Source organism: Mytilus edulis, chromosome 11, assembly GCF_963676685.1.
Source record: "Mytilus edulis chromosome 11, xbMytEdul2.2, whole genome shotgun sequence".
NCBI classification, from domain to species: Eukaryota; Metazoa; Mollusca; class Bivalvia; order Mytilida; family Mytilidae; genus Mytilus; species Mytilus edulis.
Window position 1 is genome coordinate 70,840,560 of NC_092354.1, and position 25,497 is coordinate 70,866,056.

General features: G+C 31.8%; 1 protein-coding gene and 1 long non-coding RNA gene across 2 annotated transcripts in view; one reads left to right on the forward strand and one right to left on the reverse strand.

Moving 5' to 3' along the window:
* LOC139496181 (voltage-gated inwardly rectifying potassium channel KCNH7-like) overlaps window positions 1-25,497 on the reverse strand; it is a 151,936-nt gene that overhangs the window by 98,714 nt on the left and 27,725 nt on the right. The gene's annotated exons all lie outside the window — the stretch shown is intronic.
* LOC139496180 (uncharacterized) lies at window positions 13,040-15,497 on the forward strand. The gene is made up of 2 exons (XR_011657555.1): window positions 13,040-13,146; window positions 14,928-15,497. It is a non-coding gene; the product is annotated as an uncharacterized lncRNA (long non-coding RNA).

Sequence of the window (25,497 nt, forward strand, 5' to 3'; positions counted from 1 at the left end):
AGCATAACAGGATTTGGCACATACGTTCTTTATTATGTACTTTAGCATATCATAGGAGTAGCCAACCTATTAATAAGGTTTTATAAACGTAATCCTCTTCACAAAAAAGGTAACTCCACTATTACTATTCTTTTTCTAATTATAAACCCAGTTATTCTTTTATCCAAATGTATCAATTTAAAGTTATTGTTACTATATATCGTTAATATATAGCATATCTAACTGTTCAAGAATCAATATGTCTAATTCATCATTGTCAAGGTTTGTTTTTTTTTAGTATACCAGGATGACTGCAATATAATTTGACACTGATTTTATGGTTAATGTCATATATCGACTGTTAATATATGATAGGATAAATATCAGTTTTATGCAACGTTGGGTTATCTTACTAAAAACAATATAAATAATGCATTATTATATAAAAGTAGATTTAATAATTGAAAAGAAATGTGAGCCATCCAGTGAAATACTTTCTAATAATTACTTATTTTATTGTTATAAATCTGTTTTGATTCACTGATTTATCATTAATTGATGCCTGTAAAAAACTGATATGGTAAAGACAGATTATTTCGAGTAGAAAAAATTGGAAAGGCGAATTTAATATTGAGGGAAAGGATGAAGTTTAGATAGACAAAGCTTATTTACGGATATAAGGTCAATGAAACAGCCATTTCACTATATTTCAGTTCTGTATTTTATTTTACCATTCACAGTGGGACGTAGGTTTTATTGAACAAATCACGCATTATATTGAAACATGTCAAATTTTAAAGCAGTAATAAAAGTATATTATGTAGACCGTAGACTCTATTATATCAAATTTTAAGTGGGATTTGACCTGATTCAATACGATCAAATATACTGAAATTGTTTTAAGTGCACATATAGTACTTGCAACCTTAGGCGTTACTGTTTGACGTGCACTTGACTGATCGGTGACTGATCATGATCGGTGACAGATGTTTGACTGATCGATTAGTGATCGGTGATCGGTGACCCATAGAATCCGTCAGATAAGTCACACAAACTATGTGAGAGTTACTGTGACAACGGTCAGCGATCGATCAGGACATTAAATTTTTTCATGGATCGGACGGATACGTATATATTTATAATTCTTATGCAAACCAAACTCCACAGTGTTTACATTCGATAAACGCGGACCTCTACGAAGACACCTTTATTCGTTAATTTGTAATCAACGTAGAACTTTGCAATAACATATAAAAAAATTAAAATAACTTCAACTTATCATATGTATTACTTCACATTCTTTTAGTTAGATTTTAGCTAAATAAATAACATAATTTCAGAATAACGATATCCGAAGAATATTATTGTACCACTTATAAGAGGTAAACTATTGTCGTTTAAAATAAGTACTCTATTTAACAATTTTATGTCACTAGCTGATGAAAGTAAAAATAAAAGATTGCAGGTATTTCTTCATTTCAATGCAAAATATAAATCGCTGTATGATTTTAGTACTTTTTGTACATCAGGATTGATTGCTTTTCAAAATATATATGATGACTCTCAGGGAAAATATACTGAATCATGTACACATTGCCTAGAATGCAAATATTTCTTTTGGGTTTCGCTACGAATTAACGTAAACATCGATGGAATTTTTTAAAATGTCCTTAAGATAGTGAAATATGGTTTTGTCATAATTTGATAATGTTTTTCTCTTTTTAAAATGCCATGATATCAATGAATTTAGAAATTCGTCTTTATTCTCCATAAACATAATACCACAGTCTTAGTGTCACTGTAAAAAAAAATGAAATTATACAGTATTAACTTTATGTAACGGTGGCGCTTTTTGGATTAAACCTCATTAGGAATAATAAAAGCAGAATATATAAAGGCAAATATTGTATGAAAACTGAAACAGTTGAATAGCTAAATGACCTTAAAAGTAACATGACATCAATACCGAACTCTGAGGAAAGGAACTTAAAATAAAAGCCAATATCCACCATCATGCCAAATGGACTTTATACCTTAGCATCTTAAAACTGTAGAAATGTTATTATAAATCAAGGCAGTACCGAAGTACTGACGTCTGAGCTAATGAAACCCATGGGAAAAAAATTGGTCTGGGACAATCAGAACACATTGTACTTGTATTCTCCCTTTATTATTAACTAACAAATATATATAAACACCATGTATTTTGTGTTATTTAAGCCAAAGTATATTTGATCAAAATATTTCCTATTAACACTATTGTTTTGAGGGATTACTAGTCGAAAACGAAAATCTGTATATTTGATTATGAATTCACATCTTTATATAACAATTTATTGAATTTAGAATTGGTAATTTTCTTCATTTATATCAATTCACACTTTCCACGTTCATTTTGATAACATTACAGCTTTTATAAATTCGCCGATAACGTTTCCATTTTGACTTTCTAGTTCATAATGTCACTAATGACATATTTTGTTATACAGTGTTATATATGTGATATACTGTATGTTTTCTTGAAACCGGAAATATACACTTAAGCATATGGGAAAAAAACTGCATTTAGTTCAGTTCAGAACATCCATCTCTAAATCGAGATTTTACAAACTGCAACTATCAGTAAAAATCTTGATTTAGAGAAAAAAATTTGATGTATTTGAACTGTTTTAGTTATCTGAAAAGTTAATAACGAGTAGTGGCTAGCATATCTCAACGAAGAATCTTTTAAAGGGGAGGAATGAGTATGGATAGATATAAAAGAGAAATGCTTATAACATTGTACACACTTGTTAACCAATTTTGTACAGAAACGGTCTTTTTCTATTTGAACAGCTATTAAGACACTGAACAGTGCATTGTGGTATGTTAAGTTTACTAATGTATAGTTTTAACAATATACAATCAAATAACTTGTACTGTAAAACGATAAAACAAAAAAAATGAGCGTCATTATTCTATATTGGTATTATTTTAGTAGGTTTCTCTATATGAATTGCATTTTGAATAAAAAAGCATATTCACCTGAGAAAGTCTAATTCACCGCGCTAAATGTCACGCGCGTTTACATGCAACGTTATGGTAAAATGTTTCGTGTAAAATTAGTTTTGGTATATGTTTGTCATTAAATACCTTTTCGTTTCTCGGAATATGGAATAAAACAATTACTGTCTTTTGTTTCGGAAAATATGGGGTTTAATTGACTTTTGAAAAACTGATATTCACTTCGGCCGTCAGTGAATATCAGTTTTTCAAAAGTCAATAAAACCGCATATTTACCTCATCAAAAGACAGTAATTGTATAATATTCATTTCTTTTAGGATATTTTGTGTCAATTTTTCTATTTTTGACTTTTTGTACTGGAAGGTAGGGGATGGAAAAGTGTGCTGTGATGAATTGTCAACCCAATGTCAAAAATATCTCGTCACATAACCTCAAAACAAAGTATTTCATTGCAACTGTTTTCTAAAATTCTAAAAACTAAAATTATGAGTTACTGCGGTATGCAGATATAGTATCTGGTAGAATTTTTTATATGATTCGTATGAATGGTACTTAAATATATTTATTATCGTTTGATTGTTTTCAAAAATAGTTTGTGCCAATTTCGCTATTGTTGACTTTCTGTACTAGATAGTAAGAGATGGAAAAGAGTGCAGTAATATACTTATTCATGTAACAAAATCCCTTAAAGCACCTGTCATAATCAAAAGAAAAAAAAACTCATTCATTGCAGCCTTTTTTTCTTAAATTCACAACGAAAGTTATGAGTTGCCATGGAATGCAAATAGCGTATCTGGTACGTTTAATCTGGTTAAGTCTAATGATCCTAAGAGGTGAATGGTACTTATATATATATTATGAAATGATTGATAATAAGTATGATGGAATGATATAAGATCTCCTAATTAAACACGCGAGAGTTGGTAAATTGACGTGATTTGTCACTGTCATTCTAGTCATGTTGATCTTATTAGAATTATTTATTAGTTTATATTTTATAGGATTTGCACTTCGTTGAAAATACCTTTGAGATTGTAGTATTTCCCAAGAATTTATCAATGCAAAAGTTGTGCAATCTTAAACTTTTAAAAACAAAATTGTTAACTTAAAATCATCTAATATTAATAGCTATCTATTTCATTGCAGACTTGAAAAACACGTTAAGGAGAAACAGTAGCCAATGTTGTGCAGTTTAGAATCAGCCTATAATTGATAAAGGGAAACATCTTTTATTGAAAGCTAGCAATGATAGTCAGAACACATTTCATAAATTGCAAACAGACAATTAAATATAATTGATAAGAAGGTACTGTTTTGAGATTTTTTACTTGTTTTTTTTTTAACGGGGCAAACAAAGAGAAATAATGTTTGCTATTTGATGAGGTTCATGAGTCGTGGGATGAACGTTATTAAGACACACACCAGCAGAAACGTTAAGTCGAAAATAAACGGACACACCATGCCACCAAGAAAGAAACCAACAGCCACACAATTTTACACCAACACCACATAGAAAAACAAGGTGTGATCTCAAGTGATCAGGAAGGGTAAGTAGATCCTGCTTCACATGTGGCACTCGTCGTATTATTCATGTTAGTACTAACTTGGTAATTAGTCTTATTCGGCAGGTCACATTCATGAAAAGGGGACGGGACAATAGACAAGTGTATATATTAAATGATGAATCAAACTTAAAATTATCTAATATCATTAGATATGTTTCAACTTCTAAATCACACTTTAGAGAAGTAGCAGACAATTTTGTGCAATTTAGAATCAGTCTACAATTGGTTAAGGGAAACACCTTTTATTCAACTCGGGCAAAACAGTCAAAATGAATTTGATAAATTGCAAATAGACAATAATTGTCTATAATTTATTCATTATTATTAGTAGGTTTATTTTTTATTTTTTTAAATGATGGATCATATACATTTGTATCGCCCTGAGTCGAGAAAACATAACGAAAATTAAACAAAATCATCATAATATCTCAAAATACAATAGCATGTTATCATCCAATGTGTGTGTTACTTGCAATGTTGTTTTTGTTGATATTGTACTAAGTTCTAAGAATGTTCAACTCTTTATCGTTAGAAATCCTATCAGCACTTTAATATAGATATTGCATTAGCCTGTACTTCCTTCAGATCATGACATAACTGTTTACTTGGTATTTGTTACGATAAAGGATGTTGTGCGTATGAATTCGACGTAGGGTTTTGTTTTACCGTTGCTTACTACTCTCTCTGTCAATCATACAAATTTGCTTGTTAAGAACCAATATGCGTCCTTTTTGCAATGTTATTTTTGTTGATATTGTACTAAGTTCTAAGAATGTTCAACTCTTTATTTTTAGAAATCCTATCAGCACTTTAACATAGATATTGCATTAGCCTGCACTTCCTTTGTTAAGAAGTTACATCAGATCACGGAATCGTGCTTTGGATGAATAAACGGCGTCTAAGTAGCGACAAAGGTTTCATCTTGAAAATGTCAAGGGTTAGTATCCGTTATGTAAAAGTTTTAATTGGCATCAAATAGTTTATTGTGTTTGTGCAAACAGTATATTCAAATCAAACCATTCAACCTCAATCTAGATTAAATAAAGGTACATAACGTAGAATCCATCGATGATTATTGTAAATATCATGGTTGAGGGTTTGTGCAGGGATTACAGGATAGAGAATAAAGAACCAGAAATACTTGAAGTGCATTTTGGACTGAAAGAATGTTGATCGTTTCTCAATAATTTTAAATTAAATCGACATCTAACTTCTAAATAAGATAAAAATAAAAAAATGAATCACAAAAATACTGAATTCCGAGGAAAATTCAAAACGGAAATTCCCTAATCATATGGCAAAATCAAAACCTCAAACACATTAAAAAAAGGAATAACAACTCTAATATCCAGACTTTCTCAGAGTTTCTTATGTAGACAAGGATGGATTAAACCTGGTGTTATAGCTAGCTAAACCTCTCATAGCATCGATTTCCAGGAACTGGACGTCTAAAGCAGGGTCATCAACAAGGTACAATAATAAGGATATACATTATACATTTGTTCTGTCCGAATTTAATTCGGTGTTTTTAAATTTATTAACCTGTGTCCTTCCTCAGAAAGCCTCAAACTAAAATTGAAAGCCAAGGATATCACTTCTTGAGTGTTTAAGGAACAACATTTGTATAACGAATTTTAACCTTTAAAGTATAGGAATAAGGAAATCTCTAAATCGTAAAATATGCCTGATTAAAATGGACCCTTTGTTTAAATAAAAACGCTAGATCCATGATGTCATATTTTTTAATAACGCGTTCCTTCACATCGGATACACAATGCACCCTATACACTTTGAAGTAGTTCAAAAAGTTCGCACTTCACCAGGGGACATTTCTGTTATAATACATTACTATTCATCTAATGGTGATTGCTACAGTATATGTATAATATATATAGACGCCATGGATGTTTAAACAACATTAACTGATTAAGGTCATGTAATCACGTAAAGTGTAATTATAGACTCCATCATACAGTTTATTGTGTAATACTCGAGGGAAATCAGAAAATGGATGATAGATGTTTACAATATAAATTGAGTTGTTTTGATTTTGACACTGATAGCATCCAGTCTTAACTTTGTAAACACTTTTACTTACAATGACTTAATGTGAATTAAGACATCAACAATGCATTATAAAGATATTAAGAAGCTTTGTATATGATTTGCAATGTGACAACTTTCCACAAGAGACCAAATGACGCAACTATAAGTAATCGTACAACCTTCAACAACGAGGTAAGACTTCCACTTCAATGCCAGACCAGCATGGTGTATTAATACATGTATAAGGTAAACGTACAGCCTTCAATAACGAAGAAAAACTTACACTGCACTGGCAGACCAGCATGTTTTATTAATACATGAATAAGGTAAACGTACGGCCTTCAAGAATGAGGGAAAACTATTATAAGAAGGAAAACGATTTTGAACCTGGTCTTCAAAATTTGTGTTTTCAAGCCTGACTAAGTGTTAGGCGCCTACATTCACTGTATTTATTTGTGCAGAATTAAGATGTAACACAACTGTTGACTGTTGTATTATATCTATAACCGCATGTTTACCTATTCGTTAAAAAACGCATATATTTTGTAGATAAGATCTCAGAAGAGAGGGGAAACGATACAAGAGGGACATTCAAAACAATTGATAAAAAATAAAATGACAACGCCACACGCTTTATCATGCTACTGCTACAATTGTTTGCCTTATCATGGTTTTAAATGCAACCTGGATTGCAACGAGTGTTCCTTTAATCTTTTTTAATTGATCCTTGTGCAGAATCAAGAATACATGATGTTACACCAATGTTGACTGCTGTATTGTTTTTATATGTATTGGCGCTAGTATGCCGATTCGTTAAGAAATGCATGAATGTTGTAGATTTCAACACGTTACATTATGCTACTGTAACAATCGTTTGCCTTATCATAGTTTTAAATGCAATCTTAACTGTAACGAGTGTTCATTTAATCCAAATCAGTTTTAAAAGAACACGTTTTCCAGAAGAACAAGTGTGTTGTGCATGTGTTTCCCCTATACCATCTATTATGTAACACAAATAAGGTGTTTATCAATATATGAAGGACAGACGATTACAAAAACGCATTACTGATCACAATGAGATAGCACACATTAGTTAGATGTATTTCGGTTGCGTTCTAACATACAACCACAAATTACCCCTAATGACTGCAACGCATTTAGACCGGACGGAATAACTATTCGATTTTCAATTTAAAGACCAGAACAAAACTGGTTGGAAATATGAGAGCTTTAGATTTCAAATATATAAATGTTGGATGCTAGCTATGTTGATTGAATTGCTACTAAGTCTTAGAGCCAGACAAACATCTAAGTTAAATGCAAAAAAAAAACAGTTTTATATAATCATTTAAAGGTTGAATTTTCTATTTAAAATCCCTTGTATATTCAATAACTGCTCTTTAAAACTATAACGTTTCCTCAATAATTTGTTATAGATATTATTTCTTTTAATATGTTATAAATATTGCTTTCTCAGAATATGCTATAAAACTACTTTCAAAGAATATGTTCTAAACATTACTTTTTCAAAATAGAGATAATTGGACGACAATTGTATAATTGTAGAATCGTGTTCTAAGAACAAACTTAGGTCAGCTAAAAGTCAACGATTGTGAAAATATAATTGATAATGGGAACATTTTTCATTACAGATCAAAGATCGCGGATATAAACAAACATACAGCACTGAAAGGCCTTCACCAATGAATAAAACCAACATATTTTACACTACTTAATTTTTCATTAACTGCTCAAGTAATTGAAAAATTACCTTTATTAATCCTACTGGAATATGTTTTGCAGGATTTATATCACGAATAAAGTTGCAGTTAGTACGTCTATTTATATATATTATGTAACACTAATAAGGTGTTTATCGATATATGACTTACAGACTATTACATCAACGCATAAAGAACCACAAAAAGACTGCACAAATTACTTAAATGCATTTCTGAATCGTTCCGAAATACAACAGTTACTAAACATTACCACTAATAACCGTAAAGCTTTTAGAACGGGCGAAATAACAATGCGATATTCCATTTAACTACCGCAACAAAACTGGTGGAAAATATGAAAGATATATTAGATTTCAGTAATAATGTCGGATACAGGTTATTTGTATGATGACTAAATTGTTACCATGTTGTAGAGACAGACAAATATTATAGTTATATGAGAAAATATTTTTTACAGTCATTAAAACGTTGAATGTTCTATCTAAAATCCCTTGTATATCTAGAACAACTCTTTAAAAATAATAAATTTATGATTCCATATAATATGTAATAGATATTACTTTTTCTTAATATGATATTAATATTGCATTTTCAGAATATGCCATAAAAACTACTTTCAAAGAATATGTTGTAATCATTACTTTCTCAATAGGTAGAAAATTATAGTAGAACTGTAGAATCGTGCTCTTTGGACAAAATTAGGTCAGATAAAAGTAAACGATTGTGAAAATATAATCTTATTTCTCTTATGGTTGGGACCTGTTATCTAACTCCCACGTGAATAGATATTTTTCGTATCACACCGTACGGAGTGTGATATGAAAAAGTGATATCAAAATTACGTTAATTTGATTGGCTTATCTCGTTAATTTCCAATATCCGCATTGGCCGTTGATCAGGTCATTATTCACTGGAAAAGGTCATGCCGGGACTACTTTTTTTCTTGACAACTGATTGTTTACTTCCGGTTTTCGCGATTTTCGTCTGCTTTATCGTCTGCATTATCTAATATAAATCTTCTCGTGGACGAAGAAATAAAGAAAGGAACCCGTGTACGGTTATGTAACGGAGCAAAGGGCATTAAAACTGGCACAACTTCCAATTTCAATTTCCCTCTGTATGCGACAGTAAAACTACCGATGGACGTCCGCAAAGCTTCAAATACAATACAGTTATCTCTATTCAAATGCAAAACAAGTTCATAATTAAATTTCAATCACAATTTCAGTGTAAGATCTTCATTAAAGAAAATTCCGCGAAAAGGTGTTATCTTCTTTGGTCCCGTACTTGACGTCATAGGTATGCTTCCGGTGTCATACATAAACATCGGGCATTTTCTGGCTTCTGTGCCGCTTCAGAATGTAATAAAATTTCATAAAAAGAAGATTTTAAGGCGCAACAAGTGAGTTATTTGTTAATTATTGTAGAAATAACGTGCAATACACTTGTTACAAATTAGATAACAGGCAACTGAATATAACAAACAACAAACTAAGACAAACTGCAACCAATGAAATATTTTTTATAACGTCATCTCCTTAATTGAATTTTAATTTTAGACAACCAATCATGACGTCATAATAAACACTTACAAGTTACATTACATATATCAAAGCTTTAACACGTAGATTGTATAAATACCAACGCTTAACATTGTACACTGAATTACAACATTTAAAAGAATCTAATCAGTTCATTATCGATACTTTTATGCATTGCAATGTGTAGATATACAGATGTGGTATGTGTGGCAATTTGAGAATTTTCCATCCAATTCTTAATCGTAAAAGCAAACCATTATTAATTTATTTGTTTGAGGTTCAATTCTCTATTCGCCATAACATGCTATATATGCCTATTCAATATGCAACATGCGCAATTAAGTAAAGAAAGCCTGGTCCATATGGATGGTGATCAAAAGTCTCAAACATACATCGAATAAGGATATACATGCTAGAAACGTTTTAAGAATAACAAAACATGCGAATCTGTAATTAAACATGGCGTGACAAGAATTAGTAACATTACATTTAGGAAACTTCCTCTAAAAGTGGATCCTTAATTAATTTACATTTACTGCTGAAGTAATTGGAAAATTACCTTTATTAATCCTACTGGAATAGGTTTTGTAGGATTTATATCACGAATAAAGTTACAGCTAGTTCAATGGATATCTTGGCACCATAATGAAAACTTCAATACGGATTTATCTTAATATGACTACAGAGCAGAGGCTGTTAGATAATCATCTTTTAGGAAACAGTACAACTAAATAACTTTAAAACCATGATATCGTCGTATCTGCTAAACGTAAAGTAAAGCCCTGTAGGTATAGAACCACTAATTCAGGCTCGGTCGGAAAGAACATACAAGAATGCAGTAATATTTCAAACAAAATAGTTCCTACGCAGAAATGTATCTTTGTCAATAATGGGAATATTTGTGTAGTATCAAATGAAAGCGTGGGGACGAAGGATCATTTTAAAACCCTAGTTGAAAGTTGTATTTGAATATTAAAGAAGTATATGCAATTTTAATAGAAGAGCTCATTTGACCTGTTGTTCAGATCAGACGTTCCTGTTTGTGTACTATCAAACTTCCGAGAACCAGTACGCTCTAATATGCAATTAAAGGTACATGTATGTTGATTTTTTCAGCACAAGTCAAGATAAGGTACAGTTTTGACATGAAACTACTGCCACTTTAGTTGAACTGGAGATAAAGTAGCCATTAATGCTTGAAATTACAGAATTCAATATAGAAGGCAATGGGGCTATGAATTAGTTGTTTTATTCCTGTAGCGCTGTAGCTACTGTTTCGGAGGGTATTGTTTTGTTGTACTACATAGATCAAATGAACCAATGAAAGATAATTCAATCTTTTGGGTAGACCCGAGTGATCATGACTAAATACTATATATTTACATTATGTTACTGTTACAATTGTTTGCCTTATCAAAATTATAAAAGCAATCTAAATTGTAACGTGTATCCATTTAATCCAAAATCAGATTTTATAACAACAAGTTTTTAGAAGAACAAGTGCATGTCTTTCGCCTATAAACATCTATTATGTAACACGAATAAGGTGTTTATAAATATATGAATTACAGACTATTACAAAAACGCATTACTGACCACAAAAAGATTGTACACATTACTTCAATGCATTTCGGTTGCGTTCCGATTTACAACTACAAATTACCCCTAATGACAGCAAAGCTTTTAGAAAGAACGGAATAGCAATTCGATATTCCATTTAAAGACCGGAACAAAACTGTTGGAAATATTAGAGCTTTATATTTAAGATATATTTATGTCGGATACTAGCTATGTGTATGATGATTAGATTGCTTCCAAGTCTTCAAGACAGGCAAACATAATAGTTATATGAGAAAAAAAAATAATTTAATAAAGCCGTTTAAAATTTGATAGTTCTATCTAAAATCCCTTGTATATCTAGAACAACTCTTTAAATACTATATTTATGATTCCATATAATATGTTATAGATATTACTTTCTCTTAATATGATATAAATATTGCATTCTCAGAATATGCCATAAAAACTACTTTCAAAGAATATGTTGTAATCATTACTTTCTCAATAGGTAGATAATTGGACGAAAATTATAGTATAATTGTAGAATCGTGCTCTTTGGACAAATTTAGGTCAGATAAAAGTAAACGATTGTGAAAATATAATCTTATATAAACAAAATACGAAATTTTATGACCATTGGTAATGGGAACATTTTCAATAACAAATTAAAGGTGGAGGATGTAAACAACTTTATTTCTTATGCAGCAAAAATACTGCAATCTGATTGGTTGACTACCCCGGTGTAAATAACACCCCACCCTTGTTCACCCGGGGATAAATAAAATTTTGCCAAAATTATAAAAAAAAAAAAAAAAAAACATTTTGCCAAAATAAAGAAAAATAGAATATTTAGAAAAAAAAATATTAAGGTGGCTCACCCCAATAGTGACCCCCGGTAGAATTTTTTTATTTTCACATATTCTGTAGATTTTTTTATGCTGAATCCAAAAATGCAAAGAAAAAAGGGGGTCACCAGGCTCGTTTTCTCCTCAAATTGAAGCGAAAAGTGCGATTTTGACCCTATTTCCAAACATGCCCACCCTTCCAACAATAACCGTTACATCAAATTCAAAGACTTTTAAAACCAAGTCAGTATGATTTTTATGTGAAAAAAACATTAGAATTTGAAATGTAAACCTTTCCCTTGGTTGTTTTTGACTTAAAAATCCTTTTATTTTCAGATTAATGTCTAAATTTTGCATTTTCTAATTTTAGTTTAAGGCAACAAATATTGGTTTAATCGATTTTTCGTAAAATTTCCCCGGTAGATTTTTTTTAAAAACAGATATGTCAAAGCTACGAACATTTTAAGGTAAAATAAAATGGGGGTCACCAGGCTTTTAAAAAAGTTACGAGCTTTTGTTTAACCCCTCTACCCCATAAGGTCTAATTTCATTGCACTCCATTAATTACTTAATTGTGAATTCTTTATTGATGGCTTTGATAAAATAATGTTTGTAATTATATCAATAAACGATTGCTGAATATAAATGTGGTTATCGTATTACTGTTTGTTATGAAAAAGTGAAATTTTGATTATTTTGGTGAAATACGGTAATTTTGTCTGGCGCGAGTTGCTTCCCTCTAATTTGGCGCCATTTCCGGACCAGAGGAATTTCAAGGTCGCCATTGCCGAGCAGCATACTATATTGATGAATACGACCATGTACATGCATAACAGACATTGTGGCGAATATACAACGATGAAGGTAGAGTTATTACTTAAGAAAACATAGATTTCGATATATTAGGCAGCCAAATGTTATCTTTATAACGAAAAATACAAACTTGGGGGTTGTCTCAAAATACTCGCTACTGTTGAAAATCACTGCGGCTGAAACCTTGCACGGGCTCAATTTCTGTTCCATGTTTAATATTATAGATCGTTATAGCTGGTATCTTATTTATGTGTTTATTTTACCTTTTACAGACAAGTTGTAAACATGTCTGGCCAGTTTTGCAAAATATCCGTGTGCAAACGGCCGAACTGTCATTTTTACGCTACCGTTAGCAATGGTTAGTGTCAATGAATTAGTCTTTTTTAATCATCATTTTTAATAACTTATTTCGTAGCCAAGTTAGGTTCATATTAGTCCGAGATTAGCCCCAGCTTGTCTGGCAAAACAGCCGTTGGACGTCAGAGAAATCTCGGACTAGGGTCATATGTATGTGGGGTACCCCATAACTTCCATCGGGACAGTTTCTACTCCTTGACCCCAACTATATTTCCCTTCCCATTTTACTCTAAATATCCCCCCTTTTTACTTCAATTTTTCCATCTCCTTGCCCCAAGACAAAATATATTTCAAAGATACCCCCTTTTCCCTGATCCCTCATTCCCCTGTCTCCTTACCCCTGTCCACCCCTCTATTAAGGTCTTGGGTTTGATTGACTTCTTTATTTTCTTGAGAATATGATATAATTGGCCTAATTTGTAAATGATAAACCATACAGTAGGAGGCAAACGAAGGATTCATCTTTATCAATCACAATTTGTTTACCATTAACCCCCCCCCCCCCTAATTCTGTTAGGTATACAAAAATGTCTTAAGGTCTAGTAATAGAAGTATCAGGGTTAAACATGTACAGAATGCGGCCATAAGTATTTGTCACTTGAGATTTTTAGCTGTTCATATATATTGTATATAATATAAAAAAGAAGATGTGGTACGATTGCCAATGAGACAACTATCCACAAAAGACCAAAATGACACAGACATTAACAACTATAGGTGTATACATTTTTTCAAAAAAAAAATATTTTGGATTGATTTTAAGCATCCTGGTACCAATAGAAGCAGTATTATCACAGGTTTATTTTTTGGTTATATTTTTTTTGTGTATCATTTTCATTATTTTCTGTTCAGAAATTCGATATACATGTATATTCAACCAAATTAAATTATAAAAAAATATTTTATGTTTTCTCAAGGGAAAACAAAATAAATGAAAACGAACCTATTATCAAATAAACACATATAAATTTAGACCATTTTAGTTCTTTTAAGGTTACCCTTGCATTGTCAGTCTTATCAAACTTGCATGTACCTCCCAAATTTGGTTTCTGTTCTCCAACTTCAGTTTGCCTCTACCAATGTTATGAAACTAATACACAATTAATGCATATATATATGCTTACTACATTGTACCAACATACACACATGAAGTTTGAATTTTTGATGGAGTCGCTTTTACTTTTCTAGAGTTATGCCCCTTTACAAATTAAAAAAATGCTGAAATTTTGTTCCTTTCTTTAACACAAGTTTGCTTCATCCAAATGTTCTGAAACTTATATGCAATGCTTACTACAACAACACTCAGATCAAGTACAAATTTGGGTGGTGTCACCCTTTTCATCCTTTATATGCAAGCGGCTGCTCATCTGTGTCCATGGGACACATTACCATTATGAACTAGTCTACATCTATATGCTTTTGAATGTCAATAATTGTTGATTTTCGGACAGAATTACTCTGATATTTAATTTCAGGCTGCAAGTACATTTGTACATGTACATTGCAAATGGAAGGAGTGAGCTTGGAATGTTCAACTTTACTTGGAAACTATTGGCAAAGTACTGACAGAATTTCATGAGAAGCCAGTATCATATTCTAGTCTTGCAACCGGAAACTATGCATAAAGTGCTGAAACTTAAGAACAACATTCTACATGTATATATGCAATATATGTTGCCACAATCCACTTAAGGAGCTAAGATCAACTATAAATTGGTACTACATGTATATGCTTTAGTGCTGTCAAAATCCTTTAAAAAAATCAAATCAAAAGGACCTACTTCACCTATATATATAGCTACCTGTCCCAATGATGAATACAGATCATATATATGAGTCTACTCTTATAAATAAAACAGTGAAGGAGAATAAAAATAAAGAAAATATAGAGCTGATCAGCTAATGATTGTACATGTACATGATGTATAAATGGCAACAATTCTTACATGTATACTAGTACATTGAAATTAATTATATTAATAGATGTTTTATAAATTTGATCTCATAGATATTAGAGGAATAAAATCAATCACGTTTCAAAAATTTGATTTAGTTGAGCCATTTTTTTTAACACCAGTTTTCATGACATATTATGGTATACCATTGACTGTCCGTCGTCAGCATGTCGGACATATACTCAAAAATAATAAATACTAATAGGTACATGTAGTAGTCAATATTGTGTAATCAATAGGTCATCTTCATGTATATTTGGTGTATGAAATGATTATTAAATGTCTTATCACAAATTAAAATATCAAATGAGAGGATGTGATATGATTGTAAATGAGACACAAGAGACCAAATAACACAGAAATAACTATACCTGTAGGTCACCATATGGACTTCAACAATGAGTAAAACATATTCTGCATAGTTGGTTTTAAAGGTCTCGAAATGACAAATGAACAATTTAAAACATTTAAAATGAGAAAACTAATGGGTGATTTATGTACAAAATAATAAATGAATAACAAATATGTCTGTCTTGCAGGATTTATCTGAACTTAACCTCATTTTCATGGACTTGTCTGTTTCTTGAATTCTAAATATGTTTCAAAATATTTGGTTGATGGGATGATTGTTACAGAGTCCGACATAGGGTGGGGGCTCATTGGTGGATTATATTGCAAATAACTGAAGCCAGCCCCGCTTTGGCAGTCAGTCCCCACATTGCCACTAGAGAAATAAAATAACTAAGAAAAAAAAATTAAATCACGATAATTTCCTGTCGATATGCACATCTACATAGTATGTCCTTATTATCTACAAAGTTTCATGAAATTCTGTTGTGTGGTTTCAGAGGAGTTTCGATGACAAGCTGTTTGCAGTAGTATACTGCAGCAAATAAGTTCAAAGGGGCATAACTCCTAGAAAAATAATTCGTAATTTCCTGTCAATATGCACATCTACATGGTATGTCCTTATTATCTAAAAAGGTTTTATGAAATTCTGTTGTGCGGTTTGAGAGGAGATGCAGTGACAAACTGCTGCAGTAGTATATTGAAGCAAATAGGTTCAAAGGGGCATAACTCCTAGAAAAAAAATATGTATATCTAAATAGTATGTCCTTATCTAAAAAGGTTTCATAAAATTCTATTGTGCGGTTTGAGAGGAGATGCGATGACAAACTTGCAGTAGTAATTTGAAGCAAATAAGTTCAAAGGGGCATAACTCCTAGAAAAAGTTTGAATCATAATTTCCTGTCGATATGCACATCTGCATAGTATGTCCTTATTATCTAAAAAGGTTTCCTGAAATTTTGTTGGGCGGTTTGAGAGGAGTTGTGATGACAAGAAACAGGACTGATAGACTGGCTGATGGACGGACGGACGGGTCAAAAATGTTATACCCTGTGCCACTTCCTTGCGTAGGGTATAAAAATAGGAAGATGGGGTGTCATTGTTTATGAGGCAACTCTTCACCAGAGACCAATTTACATAGAAGATAACAATTATGTCCCCGTACGGACTTCAACAATTACTATAAACTGATATACCACATAGGCAAACAAATAAAAGTCCCAGAAATTACGTTTTTTTTTATATGACTGCACATAATGAAAATTAAAGTTGTGCATACTGAATGATCACTGGCAAGTATTTCAAGCATAATACGGATGAGAACATGCAGATAAGTATCAATTATGAAAGTTATGCAAAGTAAGACGGGAGCTAGATATATGGACTGCCATAAAAAAATGAATGGACAATTACGCTTGGTGCAAGTGTAGGCGAAATTCCCCCTTTTTACCCTACGAGGACTCGTATGTATACATCCAGCTGTTTGAACACCCTGTATATTCAAGGGGTCATCTGTCAGATTAGTCATATTTCTATGTTAACCATACGATATGAAAATAAGCAGATGTGGTATGATTGCCAATGAAACAACAATCCACCAAAGTTCATATTTAAAATTCAATATTATAAATAAAAAAAACATTATCTCCTTTTATCATCACGCATAGATCGATGATTAGTTGTGCATTTCTTTGCCACGGTAAGATCAAATCAGTGTTCACAAACAAAATTGTCATTCACATTTTTTTGCCGCATTGACATCACTCAACTATATTTGTGATCATTTGTTTTAATCAAAAACTTTCCTTATTAGCTTACCTTTTAAAAAAGCATTTCAAAAATTAAGATTAAAGTTAAAGTTTGCCAACATCACCGGCTAATATAGCGTTCTTTAGGGCGTAGCTTTTAAATTACAATCCCAACTTTTCCTGACCCTAGTAGTAGTATAGATTTTTTTTATATATATAAAGTCTTTAGTAGTGTTTGAGACTGCCCGGCACGCTGCGGGTGTATGCCCTAGCAAAATCCCAAATTTGGTGAAACCAAAAAATTTGCGGTTCTCCGCAAAGCATGCAGTATTTAGGACTTATATCATAGACCGATATATAAGGTCGGAATACTAGGCCAGTCCCGGTTACTTTTGACAGTGATGGATCCAGGGGGAGGGTTCCGGGTTCCCCCTTTTTTGGACGATCAATGCCTTTGAATGGGGAAATATAGTTGGAACACCCCCTTTTTGTCCTGGGTTGGGAACCCCCTTTCAAAATGGCTGGATCCGCCCGATTGATCGTTGCTGGATCTATTAGTCTATTTTAATAACATTCAGTGCTCTGATTCAATTATTTTAGTTTTAATGCTGATATTTCTTTTTTTTTTTTAATATGAACTCGGTTGACATATTGATAGATACAACAGAAAATTGCAAATCAACAAAATAACAATTCATAAAATAAGTAATAGAAAAGTATCATAAAAATAGAAAACATTGGTCCCGATGTCTTAGATTATAGGACTAAGTCTAGTGTTCCGGAAATCATGGAATTGTGATACGAGAAAAATTATCAGATGATTTTCGTGCAGGTAAACATATCTTTAAATGAAAATGTTAAGTATAAAGTCTGTTAGAAAATTGGCATTTTCAAATTTGTTTTGGTATAACTATAATTATCAAAATTTTGCAGTGGAAAAATATATCGCATACTCGGGAATAAACTCCTAAAAATACTTGGAAATAAAGATATTTCAAGTTTTAAATATATTTATGACAGAAACAAACTGTTATAAAACGCCAAACGGATTATATCATGCCCCGATGTTTTAAACCATACTATACGGGCAGAGACATAATATACACATATATGTCTCTGATACGGGTCACAAGTTTACCTGTTTTTGAAAGCTGTACGATGACATGAAGTTGTTTACATCGCTATCATTTGTTTACAGTTAATCGGCAAAACATTTTCAAAAATAAATATCCACGACATCATTTACATTCAACTGGTATTTTAGTGAATTCAAAATATGGTACGAACGGACCGAAGAGGCGACCGTGTAAGATGAGAATGCGTTTTGGGAGCGAAGCGACGTTATACATGTGACTTTGTCAGTATTTATATATTCTTTTTTTTAATGTTATGCTTAAATCATGTATATTTTTCTCCTTTTAAACTTTTATGCGAAAAATGAAGAAAGCACTGTGAATTTCTGACCGTTCGTATTTCCTGTTTCTGACCGTTCGTATTTCCTGTTTTGAAGAACGTTTAGCCTCACTTGTTTACATCGTCATGGGTGCTTTCATACACGCCCGCGTTCCAAGGTCGTCAAAGCTATTTTTGAGAAGACCCCTTAAAGCGACCGTTTCCAAGGCACTCGTCGTAAGAAACATGCGTTAAAATATGCGCATTGGTAAAGGGCCGAGCCACCTTAAGAAAATGCTAAAAGAAAAAAAAAAAAAAAAATTAAAAAAAATTAAAATAATATTTATTTTTTTTATTTTTTTGTAAACTCAAAAGACCACAAAATTTTTTAGAATTTTTCCAAAAATAAAGTAAAAAAGTATTTGACAATTTGCAGCAACATGGACATTGAAAAAATATTACGCTGGAAAATTTTTATCACCATTTTTACAATTTTACATCCTGATTTTAAAATGAGTAAATTCGTTCTCTTGATGTAATCAGGGGTGTACGGAATTTTACACCGTTGTTGAAAATTCACACACCCATTCGGCTGCGCCTCAGGGTGTATGAATTTTCAACAACGGTGTAAAATTCTGTACACCCCTGAATACACCAAGATAACTAATAATACATCATTGTAAGCCTATCAACAATGAGTAAAACCAATACCGTAAAGAAGATAGGGCCTACAACAATGAGTAAAACCAACATAGTATAGTAGATAAGGCCTTCAACAATGAGTAAAACTAACATCGTATTGTAGATATATAGGCCTCACCATAACAAAATTGTAAACTATTAAAAAAGAAACCAACTGAACATAACAAACAACAAACTAAGACAAACTGCAACCAATGACATACTTTTTATAACGTCACCTCCTTAGTTGAATTTTTATTTTAGACAACCAATCATGACATCATAACAAACACTTACAAGTTACATTACATATATCAAAGCTTTAATAAGTAGATTGTATAAATACCAACGCTTAACATTGTACACTGAATTACAACATTTAAAAGAGTCTAATCAGTTCATTATCTATACGTTTATGCATTGCAAGGTGTAGATATATAGAATAACCATACATTGTCTCGAAATATCAATGTTACTAGAACACACCCGTGATATCACGGGTCCGTGACTGAATTAAAGTATATAACTATGCGCAAGCCTTATTTTAGTATTAGTATTGTCATCTGATAAAGTCATGCCGATTATAAGATACACAGTTTTTCTCTGCTTTCAAGTCTTTCTGTTTGAACCCGTCGAACTGAAACAATAATATTAATTATTCGGAAAACAAAATGTCCTGGAATGGAGTATTTTTTAATCAACAGCATTGTCCTATATAAGTTATAAATAAAGTTGAATTCTTTGCTTCGCTGTTTTACGTCATGCCCACTAACAAATTGAAAACTGTACCTATACGCCTTATTTTTAGTCCAGATTTTTAGTATTCGTATTGTTATCTTAGAAAGTCTTACTGATTAAAATACTACAATAGGTAACAATTTGACAATTTAGTAGTGTCAACCCTGTGGTTATGACCCGTGTATATAGCATATTAATCCTGAATACAACGGTTGGTGGTGCGCCTGTCAGATGCGGAACGTACAGATAAGGTAATAGGTAACAGGTGAATATACTATTGGTATCGGAAGCGGACTCGACCCGGAACTTCTTAATTATTGGCAATATTAATTACGTGGAAAACAAAAGGGCCTGGAGTGGTGTAATTTTTAATCTACACCTTTGTACTATATTAGTTATATATAAAGTTGAATTCTGTGATTCGTCGTTTTTACGTGATGACGGCTGACAAATTGGACCTCGTAATTTTAGTATTATAGATTTGTACAAGGCTTAGAAACAAGAAGAAAGCGAGGCTGTGCCGAGCATTTCTACCTGTTTCGAGCCGAGTTCAAATAAGAGATTGATATTTCGAGACAATGTATGGTTATTCTTTATATACTGCAACTCTTATAACTGTTCAAAATGAAGTATTTAGGGTTAAAACCGTCATTCTGTAATTGTGAGCTGACAACGTAAAATTGCCGCGAACCTGTATGTTTTTTTGACGTCATAAATAAAACTGTACGGAAAAGCATTGTCAACGTCATAAACAAGGTGGTATACGGTCAGTGACTGTATATCACATATAAATATACAGTCAATGCAATTTGACTGCTCAAATAGCACAGCTGCAGTATATATAAGAAGATGTGGTATGAGTGGCAATGAGAGAATTTTCCATCCAAATCTTAATCGTAACTGCAAACCATTATTTATTTATTTGTTTGGGGTTCAATTCTCTATACGCCATAATATGCTTTATATGCCTATTCAATATGCAACATGTGCAATTAAGAAAAGAAAATCTGGTCCACGTGGATGGTGATTATCAGACTCAAATATGCACCGAATAAGGATATACATGCTAGAAACGTTTTAATAATAACAAAACATGCAAATCAGTAATTCAACATGGCGTGACAAATATTAGTTACATTGCATTTAGAAAACTTCCTCTTAACGTGGACCCCTAATTAACTTACATTTACTGCTCAAGTAATTGGAAAATTACCTTTATTAATCCTACTGTAATAGGTTTTGTAGGATTTATATCACGAATAAAGTTGCAGTGAGTACAATAGTACAATATTGACACCATGCTAAAAGCTTCAAATGGGATTTGTCTTATGATAACGAAGCAGAACCTTTTGTAGGGCTGTTCGTTACTTGTCTCCATCTGAATAACTCTGTAACCATGATGCAGTCGTATCCACTAAAGGATGATAAAAAAACGAAGTTAAGCACCGTAGCCACCGGAGGAGGGGTTTTGTTTTGTTGAAACAACATTGGTTAAATCAATCAATGAAAGAAAAATCAATCTTTTCGGTTGACCAGAGTGATCATGAATTAATTCTATATATTTCTTTATTTCTTGACAGTCATGTTTTCGTCAGTACTGTATCTTTCCCTAGATACACAAAATTGTAAGCATTCAAAAACTGCGAAAAACGTTTATTTCGAAGTTTTCCATAACAAATATGACTGTTTCATTTGGAATCATACCAAATATCCCAATCTGCATATTGTACAGAATGCAAACATCTGTTTTTATAATTGACTTTTTTTGTCATTGAATAGTTCAGTAATTAAGTCTTAACGTATTAACTATGGATTAGAGTTGGTCTAGACAGTTTTTCACTTGTGATATATTTATTCAATAGATTTTGCTCAAGCTAATACAAAAAACAAACAAATGTGAGGATAGAACGTCTGTAATGGTTAATACCATTGCAATATTGCAAATTATTTTGAGATCTGTATGATACTTTGAATGGGTCACATTAACTATGACAACATATTCTTAATTATTGATATAAACTAAATGCAATGCCCCTCGGTTCAACACGCATAACATAATTATTTAGTTTATGTTTTAGCGAAAGGAAAATCACAGATTATACACGTATAGGAATAAATAATGATGGTATCCAAGTTCACCCAGTCTGTCATTTTATCTAACAATGGAAAAGTTTTAAGCATTTACGAGATCTCTTATAAATCTATTTAAAGTACTGTGTATGCTTTTTGTTTGTAATAATAAATCTTAACATTTCTAAAGACATTGAAACAGATTTGACATTTTTGATAAATTGTATTATTGAGGAGGTGTTGCGCTAATGTCACGAAGTATATGAAAAGATAGTCAGACAAACAAGCAAGTGTATTTTTATATAATTCTGAAAGGAATTGCAAATTATAGAATACGTTTATATAAATGGTCTAGCCGGCTCTATAAGTTACTTATTTTTTGAGAAAGACAACGTTGACGGAATTACTTTTTGTGACCAATGTAAACAAGATGGCGACGATAAAAACACAACCCGGCTCGACGTTTAAAGTATTTATTTTCACTTTAAATAACTTTAAAAATGCGTTTTATCCTTGTAATTCTTTAAATTTGCACAAAAAGAATTTAATCCTATAATAACTCTTGATTATTTCGCAATATTACACGATTGTTCACTCTTTAGCCTACTTTTTTGAAAAGTTTATTTAATATAACGTCTAAAAAGAAAGAAAAAACAACAACACCAATGATAGTCCTTCTTGTGATGATTATTTCCTTGCCCTTTCGAGTCGGTTTAAAACTCTGGGATGTTTTATGTGTTCATCGATGGAGTAAATATATACAACATATATGGCCTTGAGTTAAATTTCTTTAATTACTTTTTGCTATCTGAAAAATTGCATGAAAAAGGACTTTCGACGCCTCGCTATAGCAATATATATGTTTACCTAAAGGGGATTACCACAGTGAAAACCATCTCATGTTTAAACGGACGTAGGTGTTACTTATATACTGAACCGCAAAAGAAACATCGTTAATTTTTCAAAAGCATTGAAAAAAAAAATATCTATTTATTTTGGTTTAGGTAAATTATCTTCAACTGATGCTAATATTATGTTTACATCTCCGTTATGGATGACTGCGTTCATTAATTCGGTCGTACTAAACGCTAGTGGCAGACCTGAATTAAATAAATCTGTGATATGGTAGTGAAACACTTTATCAATGAACAGTAAATAAATTGAAATGATGTGAGTTTGTTAAATAACAAGGGTATTTATACTCCCATTCAAAATAAAATATAGTATTTATTCTTCCATACTGTTTGCCTTAAATTGCTACGACGTTTCTTTTGCAGTTCAGTATAGTAAACTTGATTTCTGTGAAATATAACAGACAATTATTTCGAGATTATGTAAAGGAAACGAGCCAGACTATTTAAGCTTCTTTTGAAAATTATTCCGAGGCAGCTGTGCTTTTATCTATTTACAGGCTCTAAACTGTATATTGTAAGAAAATAAGAATCTTTAAAAAAATAGTAAAGATGTAGGACTTAATTAGTAAGATTGAATAACAAACATAAATTGAACGAATAATGGCTTTATATTCATTCATTTCACTGTTTCCCGTCAAAGATTATACTTAAACACTTATTTATATGAATTCGAAATAGTATAAAATGTGTGATATAATAAAAAAAAATTGAGATGTGGTTTAATTTTCAATAAGACATGTTTCTATCAAAGCTCACTTGAAGGTTGATGTAAGCTATAATAGGCAAACGTACGGCCTTCGTCAATGAGAAATTTCCCATACCGTATAGTGTAGATTTTGCATTTGCAGTGAAATATTACACTCGATGAATGATAGTTTTAGAAAAACAGGATATTAAAGTGTTATTTTATATATAAAAGACTGATTTATTGATTTGCATTGCATGGAACTCCAGGTAACTGCTGCGAATCAATGACATATCCATTCCGATGTCGGTTTTGATTTATACAATTCGATTAGTCATGCAAGTGTTATTATAGTCTATTGGTTTGCAGGAATCTGATATCTCATCTTGAAATATTTATTGTTAATAAATAGAAAATACAACGCTGTGGTGTCACTTTCGTAACTAACTACGTGATTTGCAGAACAGATCAAATATAGAGCAGCATTATGGTGTATGCTGCTAGATTTCTTAACATTTGTTTAATATAAAACTGTTTAACACACAACGTTATGAATTCCAGAAAAAAGTTGGTTGAAAATTATATCAGATTGTAGTATATGCCTGATGCATTTCCTATTATAATTTCTGGGGCTGTCAATTTTAAACTCTGCGCCTACTTGATATGCAATGGAGGAATGTTGTTCAGTTGAAAGAAATACGCACAACTGTTAAAACATAAACACTTTGAGGGTATGATAGTTAAGAAAGGAATACTTAAAAATGATTTAAACACATTAATGAGTACTTTAATTACACGTGTACATATTAATGAGTACTTTAATAACACATGTACACATTAATGAGTACTTTAATAACACATGTACACATTAATGAAATATATTTAAGATATCGCTTGTCTCGAAATAAAAATTGACTTTCAGTTCATAGAAAAATGTTGCAAGTTCGAACTAAATTAATTTGTTGTCTTTTTCTAGATAATTGCAATTACCAAAACATTTAGAATCACTGCCCTTATGTGGTGACTGTTTGGTCCATTTGTGAATTTGATTTTATGCCAGAGTGATAGTTGTCTCTGTTTAGTTGACGTTTTGGAAAAACTATGTTGGGACTGGAAACTCGGAATGTGTCAAAAAGACAACAAGCAAAGTTTAACCACCAAAGAGCGCAAAACAACCCAAGGCTACCATATGAATGCATGTATCAATATTAAAAAGAAGACGTGGCATTATCACAAATGAGACAACTCCAAACCAGAGATCAAATGACACAGACATTAACAGTTGTTATGGTTCACTGTGCGGACTTCAACAATTAGCAAATTCCATACTGCATTGTAATAGTTATCAAAGGAACCAGGATTATAATTTAGTACGCCAGACGTGCGTTTCGTCTACATAAGACTCATCAGTGACGCTCGTATCAAAATATTTATAAAGAATAACAAGTACAAAGTTGAAGAGCATTGAGGATCTATAGTTCCAAAAAGTTGCGCGAAATAAAGCTAAGGTAATC